General features: G+C 50.5%; 1 long non-coding RNA gene across 2 annotated transcripts; it reads right to left on the bottom strand.

The window, feature by feature from the left end:
* Positions 1 to 4,061: 4,061 nt before the first annotated feature.
* On the bottom strand, positions 4,062 to 8,982 carry LOC120220558. 2 transcript variants are annotated; one of them, XR_005525619.1, is made up of 4 exons: positions 7,838 to 8,982; positions 7,577 to 7,743; positions 4,782 to 4,856; positions 4,062 to 4,175 (listed from the first exon to the last, which is right to left on the bottom strand). It is a non-coding gene; the product is annotated as an uncharacterized LOC120220558 (long non-coding RNA). The 2 variants fall into 2 exon arrangements; XR_005525618.1 differs by having other exon boundaries at positions 7,577 to 8,982.

The raw sequence follows: 8,982 nt of genomic DNA, 5'->3' as shown, positions 1-8,982 counted from the left end.
CAGGTGGATTTTGCTCTGAAAACCGTTATTGCTGTTTCCGTTGTTGCTCTGCTTTTGTCGTTTTTAAGTAAGAGCGATTCTGTGGGAGACTCCATACGGAACCTTGTGCTTGGCGACATCTGCCTAAATGTGTCCGTAACCAAATATATTACCAACAGTCAACCATGTATCGGGCGTTTTGTGCCAAGTAATTACGTGCGTGTGTGATCTCTCCACAAACTTCGGCCCAGATGCTATGGCCCCCAGTTTACTTGTGAGGAAAGCCCATGGTTGAAACACGTTTTCCAACATGTCCAGTGATCAGGTAGAGGATGGAGCCAGCATTCCAGTCAGGGGTTTCTGGTCAACCTGGCAGACGCCCTGGGTGCCTCCAGAGGGGGATTTTCCGTGAGGCCAAGACAATTCTGCTCGCAGGGTGTCCCATGCAACCCTGGGCAGCTCTGGGGGAGGCAGCCAGATTGCAGCCCAGGGGACATTTGTTATAAATGCCACAACCGATCTCGGAAGACAGTGACCTGAGCTGTCAAGGCTCTCCAGTCCTCAGCTTGTCTCTCTTTTTTCAGTCCGGATAAATGCTCCTTTCGTGCTTTGTTCTGTGTTCTTTTCCCTACAGAGGGGCCCACAAAGCCTGGATGTGTCCCTGTCGGCCGCAGTGTTCTTATCTGACTGTGGCTTCTAGTCATTGATTCTTTTGTGCAGGGCAATGTCCTAAAGCACTGGGATGTGGGTCAGTGAGCTTGGATGCAGGGAAGGATGTAAAAGTTCACCCCTCGGAGGACACTTTCTGGGCTGTGGAGATGAGCCCGTGGACAAGTGCGTCAGCATGAGGGATGGAGAAAGCCGAGTGAGAGGGAGGCAGAGCACAGGAAAGGGTAGGAAGGCTCACCGCAGGGGCAACCCGCTGCCCCGTCCCCAGGGCACCTCCACTGGAGAAGAAGGCTGGATTTTATAATAGCAGCAGCCACACCCCCAGGTCAACAGTGGAAAGCTGGGGGCCTGCAGGAGAGGGGCTGTGGGTGGCCTGAGGACCACCTTGCCCGAGACAGATGGTTGCAGATGGAGGACAGAGGGCAGGGTCTTGTGGGAACGTTTCAAGTGCACCTGTTCAGGGCAACGGAGACAATGAAGCCTGCTGCGCTGCGCTGTGCTGTGCTACAGTAAGTTGACTGATAGAATCGCCTGGAGAACTTTTACATTTCCAGATTCCAAATATTCCTGCCTACTGAATACAGCTGTTGTGAGCGTGTCTTGCTGACAGTGCCCGTCTGCAAGGGCTACAGCCTGCTCCCAAGAAAATGAAGAGAAGCGGGGTCAGGGGGGCTTGCAGAGGGCTGCTGTCCCACGTGTGGACTGTTCCAGACTTTCAAGATCGGGCTTAGACCAACCGTCTCATTTGGTGGAAAATAACCAACAAAACGAAGAATCCTCTGACTGCCACACCCCAGTCCCCCAAAATCTTTGGAAGACATCTCTACCAAACAGAATGTCCAGGTTTAGACGTTTAAAACACAACCTCTTAAATGAACGGTTCTTGTAATTTCACCAAAATGAAAGGGTAGGTATTTGAGCAGACTCAGATCATTAAAGACAATAACAAAAACAATTTTTCTAATGACACTGAAGGCATGTGAGGTGTCTGCTAGAATGTGTTGGGCTCAGAGGATTTTGAACACATGAGACTCAAAGCCTGGGAGATTGAGATGGCCCGCAGCTCAGGGGGTCCCTACCCTTGTCGATGTCTGCTTTCTACCTCTAAAAGCTCATTCTGTCTGTGCGGGAGACAAAAACATCATCAGGGGCACCAGGTGAGACTGGCAGATACACCTGGCTGCTTACAGACGGCGCGGCCCCGCAACTCTTAATTTCTTTTCCTGTGCCTGCAAGGCTAGGGTCAACGTCTGTGCCCGGCGAGGATAGGGTCAATGTCTGTGTCAGGGGCGCCCACCCGGAAAATGGGGACAGAGGCAGGGCTGGGAATCCGAGGGCTGTGGCCAGGGCAGTAAGGGATGTGGGCAGCTAAGGGAGGGGCTCAGAGATGCTCAGTCCTTCTGTTCTCTCCATTCCTGGCACGGAGAGATTGGGTCCATGACACCTAGTGATTCAAAGGTCTTTGTCAAGGGGGATTCATTTACCGTATAAGAAATGGAACACAAAATAGTGAGAGTTATTTCTTTTAGTATAATTTATTGTCAAATTGGCCAACACACATTGTATACAGTGTGCTCTTGGTTTCGGGAGTAGATTCCCGTGATTCAGCGCTTCCATACAATACCCAGTGCTCATCCCAACAGGTGCCCTCCTCAGTGCCCATCCCCATTCCCCCCTCTCCCCCGCCCCCCATCAACCCTCAGTCTGTTCTCTGTATTTAAGAGTCTCTTATGGGTTTGCCTCCCTCTCTGTTTGTAACTGTTTTATCCCCTTCCCTCCCCCATGGTCTTCTGTTAAGTTTCTCAAGTTCCACATATGAGTGAAAACATACGGTATCTGTCTTTCTCTGCCTGACTTATTTCAGTTAGCATAGTAGCCTCCAGTTCCATCCATGTTGCTGCAAATGGCAGGATTTCGTTCTTTCTCATTGCCAAGTAGTATTCCATTGTATACATAAGCCACATCTTCTTGATCCAGTTGTCTGTTGATGGACACTTAGGCTCTTCCCATGTTTTGGCTATTGTGGAGAGCGCTGCTGTGAACACTGGGGTCCATGTGCCCCTGTGCATCAGCACTCCTGTGTCCCTTGGGTAAATTCCTAGCAGTGCTATTGCTGGGTCATACGGTAGTACTATTTTTAATTTTTTGAGGAACCTCCACACTGTTTTCCAAGCAGCTGCACCAGTTTGCATTCCCACCAGCAGTGCAGGAGGGGGCCCGTTTCTCCACATCCTCACCAGCACCTGTTGTTTCCTGAGTTGTTCATTTTAGCCACAGTCAGTTAACTCTGACTGGTGTGAGGTAAAATAGTGAGATTTACCAGAGGCGCTCAACAAATGTGAAGCCCCTGAGGCTGGGGGATTCCATGTCCATAACTTTATTTAAGAAATGATATGAGCACCTGGGTGGCTAAGTCAGTTAAGCGTCCGACTCTTGGTTTCAGCTCAGGTCATGATCTCCCAGTTTTGTGAGTTCGAGCCCCACGTTGGGCTCTGCACTGACATCACAGAGCCTGCTTGGGATTCTCTCTCTCCCTCTCTCTCTGTCCCTCCTCCATTCACGCTCTTTCTCAAAAATAAATAAAGTTAAAAGTAAAAAAAGAGAAATAATACATAGCCGCATCCTAACTGAATGGGACGTCTTATGGGTTTGATCTGCTCTAAACCACTGCTCTTCCAGATTGCTCTGGCGGTTATTTACAGCTGTAAAAAAAAAATCTGAAAATCTCCTTTATAACCAGGTTAGTAAGGTTTTACCTGAAAGGAATGTAGAAGTTATATTCAATCTATACATCCAAGCCACGTGATTTATTTAAAGAAGTTTGTAAGTAAAACTAGGTAAATGGATTGAAGCCTAGTTACCCGAATCCAGACACAGACTCGGGACTTGTTCCTCACCATGAGTTCTTTCTGAGGCATTAAGGACGACAGCCAATTCACGTTCCCTGAATGATTAAAAAGCTTCATTTGCAAAATGGGTTTGTGGGGTTATTAGGGGCTTTGCTTTTGGGGAAAGCTGAATCATTGCAGTTCTTTTGCCTCATGCACATATTTCCCACTTGGGGCAGAAGTTAGAAGTCAGGTGTTTGCTCGTTGCAAACAGATTTGTTTTATCTGACACATTCGGTCAATACAGTCAAATTTCTGGGCCCATCTTTCTGCATTCTCCTTATATCATGCCCAGAGGAGTCCTGATTGCAAAGGTGACAGTGAGTGACAAGAGCCTCAACATCAGAGTCGAGTGGGGTATCTTAATTGCGATTCTGCCTCACTTCTCTGTTTGACATCAGCAACGAGCCTTCCATTCTCTCCTGAGGAAAGAGAGGGGGGTTGGGATGCCTGCTGCCTGGGCCCCTTCCAGCTCGAGCTGCCCTGAGTGCATGATGCTCACCTCCTCAAGGTCTTGTCCGTGTGCTGCCCCTATAGTCCCCAGAGGGTCAGCTCTTCATTCCTCTTATCCACAGACCTCTGGTTTTGGACTCAGTGTTGGATGTGAGTCTGGGGGCCCCTGAATTCCCAGAAGGCTACCTGGTGGGAGCCATGGGCATGTCCATGTGCCGAGCTGCCTCAGTGGCCACCCCATTGGGTGATTTAGGGTCCCAAGTCCCCCATCCTGATGCAAGGCTGGTCCTGGGACCTCCCTCCATCACCTCCCCACTGTAGTGGCCACACGGACGTGGCTGAATTTCCCCGGAGTCAGCCAGCCCCAGGCCTGGGGGTGGGGAGCCTGCGGAACACACCTTGGCCTCTCGCTGGGGGGACTAAAGGACGTAGCAGCCTTTCTGAGGTGTAACGTGTTCATTTCACTGAGGTGGCTTCAGCTTGACGTCAAGTAAATACTAATCCAGACTCAGTAAGGGGAGACTTTGTTCAAAAGGGATACTGCAGTGTGGGGGACATTCTGACAATCAGATCTGCAAACTTCTCGAGAGTTAGGGACAGGGAGTTTTCTTTTCTAAGGAGATGTCACAGGACTCAAAGGACCCGGGCGTGGGGAAGTGAGAGGAAGCAGTGACCTGAACGGACAGTGGGTCAGAGGATGTCCCAGCCCTCAGGACAGGCGGGGGAGGCTTCCTGGGGGCGGCAGTGAGCTGCGCCTGCTGACTTAGAGCTGGAGAAGCCCCGTGAACTTACCACAGGCGTAGGGCCATCCAGAGAGATCTAGGTGGATAGAGGGCTCCATCCCCTTTACCGCGGGCACAATTGTTGCTGCAAAAGTAGCACATATTTAAAAAGCTGTGGTTAAGGGTTCTGTATTTGAACTCCAAGGAAACGCTTCCAGGAGCCCGGGCAGCTGCACAAGGTCTGGGGGGAGAGGGTGGGGGGGCTCCAGTCGGGGTCCCCCACCAGCCACTGAATTAGGGTTTCTGGGAGAAGAACCTGGCATCGGCGCTCTGTTCTGAAACACCACTGGCATGGTTCCCAGGGCTGGTGGGTCTAAGGAGACAAAGCCCCATGCAGAGGAAATGATTCGAAGAAAAGATCGAGGTCGAAATCGGTTTCCAGGAACCAGAGAATATTCTGTAAACCAGAGTCAGCTTGGCCTGGGACAAGAGTGGAGCTTGAGGGGAGGGTTCTAAGAGCCTCTAAAGAGCAAGGGGCTGCCTCTCTCAGCCAGCGTGGGGCCTGCGCTGTCCACTAGGGCTGGGGCCTCCGCTGTGTTCTGTTATTAACTTTTCTTTTGGTAAAGTCCATACAGCAAAACATTCACCGTTTTAATCGTTTTCAACGTGCAAGTCAGTGGCATGAACTACATTCGCATTTTATTTTAGGGTATGAGCCTGTTCCAAATGATAACTTGCCATTTGACTTTTTAAATGTTTATTTATGTTTGAGAGCCAGACAGACAGAATGCATGTGCATGAGTTGGGGAGGGGCAGAGGGAGAGGGAGAGAGAGAATCTCAAGCAGGCTTTGTGGTGTCAGCGCAGAGCCCAACTCGAGGCTCCAGCCCATGAACCCTGAGATCATGACCTGAGCCAGGATCAAGAATTAGATGCATGGGGCGCCTGGGGGGCTCAGTCGGTTAAGCATCTGACTTCGGATCAGGTCATGATCTCACGGTTTGTGTTCAGGCCCCGCGTCGGGCTCTGTGCTGACAGCTCAGAGCCTGGAGCTGCTTCAGATTCTGTGTCTCCCTCTCTCTCTCTCTGCCCCTGACCCACTCGTGCTCTTTCTCTCTCTCTATCAAAAATAATCATTAAAAAAAAAGCTAAATAAAAGAGGTGGACACTTAACCAACTGAGCCACCCAGGCGACCCTGCCATTTTATTTTTAGCTTGACTATTAAATCTGAAAGTCAGCACCATGTTTGGCTTTGTATTCAGATCAGAAAAGATATGAAAGTAGTACTTTGCAGTACTTGCACTTAGAACTTTATGTATGGGGGTTTTGTGAGTGAAAAAACAGTGTCACGTCAGATGTGTGTGTGTTATGATACATAATAATATCAATAATATCGTATTAATAGCCACACTGACTGATCAAGAACTGACCAAGAGAGATTATGTCATGGGCCAGGGTGCACTGCTGGCTCCTGGCAAGACTGGGTTTGAATTCAGGGTCCCACGTGCCTCCTTCCCTACAAGCATAAATACATGCTTTTTCTTCCCTGACGACATCTGACAAGCTAAGATGTCAGTTTTCCACAGAAGAAGAACAGAACAAAGTGCAGAAGACAGGCACACGTGCCACCCTCCACCCTGGGCGGACTCCTCCACAATCACACAGGAGCCTGGGCTCCGCCCACCTTCTCTCCCTCCTGGCCCCGCCCTGTCTCCCTCCTGCCCTCCCCCTCTCCCTCTCATGCCTTGTCCCCCAAGGTGGCCACTAAGACTGTGGGTGTATGAAGGTTACAAGGATAGTGCACACACAGACACACACGCTCACACACGTACACCTACACATTCATATGCACTTACACACACCACACACATTTATACACATACATGCTTGCACACACCTCATGTATATGTGTATACACTCACATACATGCACACACCATGCACACACACATCATAGGCATACACACAGACCCACACATGCTGCACACACTCACGCATGCACACATGCGCGCGCGCACACACACACACGCACGTAATCTCTCACACGCACAATTGGCTCCAACTCCACTCATTTCAGAATGAGGTTAGGTCCAAGATTCCTCTTTTCCAAACTCACATCCATTTCCTGCCCTGTTTCTTTTTTTATGAATACGTATTTTTCCATCAGTAATCATCTTATTTATATATTTTAACTTTATTTACTTATCTTGAGAGAGTGAGAGAGTGGGAGCGGGGGAGGAGAGACAGAGAGGGAGAGGGAGAGAATCGCAAGCAGGCTCAGTGCTGTCAGTGTGGAGCCTGATGTGGGGCTCGAACTGACGAGCAGTGAGATCATTACTGGAGCCAAAATTAAGAGTCAGACACTCAACTGCCTACGCCACCCAGACACCCGGTAATCTTGTTATTTTTGAGAGATGGAGTGCAGCCTGAGGTCAACACTAGTTGGAGAAAAACCTCACATTTTCTTGTGCGTCTCTGGGGCTGCCCTTGTGGGTTCCCAGAGGACGCGTTTCCCTTTTCCTGCGGGAGCTGCTTCTGAAGCCCGCACCCCACCTGCGCTGCTCCCTGGAACTTCCGTGGGCTGGCCAGTCTCCGCTGCAGACACGCTCCCCTATCACGTCTGCTTGGAAGCCATCGAGGAAGGCATCATGTAAATTTAGGAAAGAAGAAAACCTAAGGTGACAACTGACTGAGGGGTAAATAAATGTGTTTTATAAGGAGCAAGTGACTACAGTTTTACCTCCCACCAACCAGAATGGAGGTCTGTATGAATTCCCAGCTTTCTAATTTCTGACCTTGACTTTGGCCCTTGCTCCCTAGACCTTGCAAAGCCTTTCCCACGTCTGCCGCCATATTCTGTAGGTACCTGTGTCTGATGGCAGGTATGGCTCCATCCCGAGCCACCGCATATCTGTTTCTGAAGAGTATCTGCTGCCCCCTCCACCGCTCTACTGTCTCCTTCTCACTCCCTGTCGGCTGTGACTTTGGGGAGGGGGTGGGGTGTCCACAGAAGGGCCAAAGCTCTGAAAATGCCTATGGAGATATTTCTGGTTTGTAGCTTAAGTTTTACCTCATTTCCACACTTAAACGTGGCTTTTCCCATAGAAGCAGCAGAATGACACCTTACCTCTAGTGCAGTGATTCATTCATTCAGGTGTATTTATCGAGTCCCTACTGTGTGCCCTGAGATGAAGGCACTGGGGTACAAAACAGAATAGCAAGATGGCCGTGCATGGAAGCCCACCATCCAGGAGAGAGGGACGTGTGGGCAGGGGGGCTGCCAGGAAGGACCCTGATGCACCTCCCATAAAGAACTTTCTATTCCCATCACAGGCTGAACAGGTGTCCAGGGTCAGGGGAGTTGAGGGGGAAAAGTGGGGAGAGGATGAGGGAGCTCCTTTGCCCCGTGCCTTTCCTCTCAGTCAAGTGAGGAAGGAAGGAAGCCTCTGCCTCCCCAGATGGGCCACAGTGGACTCCATCAGGGGTCACCGTGGCACATGGGGTCCCACAGGTACCCAAAGGCAAAGGCAAGGTGGACCCCGAGTTCCCAGGTGGCCCTGTAGCTTCCCAAAGGGCACCCCTGAAGAAGGGATCACGTCCCTCTTCTTGTGAGCACAGGGCTAGGGCCCACCTACCCACACCAAACCCCTATGTCCGCAGAGCTCACACCCAGTGCTGTCCACAGGTGGGCACCCCGCTTCAGGCCAGGTCCCACCTATGCGCACCCTGAGATGGGTGTGGACTCTCCAACTCTGGGCTGGGGCATGGCTTCAGCTCTGAGCCAGACAGCCCCCTGTTCAAGCACGGTCCTCGCCAGACCCTAGGGATGCAGGGGAATCTGGGACTTTCACTTTTGCCAGTCTCCGCACATGTCCTTCGAAGGGAACGCCAACCTGCTCCATGACTCCTGGTCTGCTGAGACGCCAATCAAAGGACAATGTCTGGCGTGTCATTCTGCAGCAAGATTGAAAATGCCTTTGAAGCAGATAAATCCAGTGTAGTATAATTTTGAATAAACAAAATAAGAGAAAGGAGGTGGAAAACGAGAGGTCATCTGGTCCAATTCCCTGGATTTATAATAAGCAGATGATTTGACCTGATCTACCCAGGGTTATGGGGAGTGATAGGAGATAGATTAAAACCCACCTCCTTGAGTGGTTGGGATTCCAATGAAAGTGAAAACTGGGAAAAGAGAGCTGGCCCAGTGAGTCTCAAACTCTAGTGGACGTGGAAACCACCCACGAGCTGGTTAAAACACCCCCAGAGCACTGA

The sequence above is a fragment of the Hyaena hyaena genome, unplaced genomic scaffold (genome assembly GCF_003009895.1).
Source record: "Hyaena hyaena isolate Hyena2069 unplaced genomic scaffold, ASM300989v1 scaffold_705, whole genome shotgun sequence".
Classification (NCBI taxonomy): Eukaryota; Metazoa; Chordata; class Mammalia; order Carnivora; family Hyaenidae; genus Hyaena; species Hyaena hyaena.
Note: the sequence above shows the minus strand (reverse complement) of the source record. Positions and strands in the feature narration are given on the sequence as shown.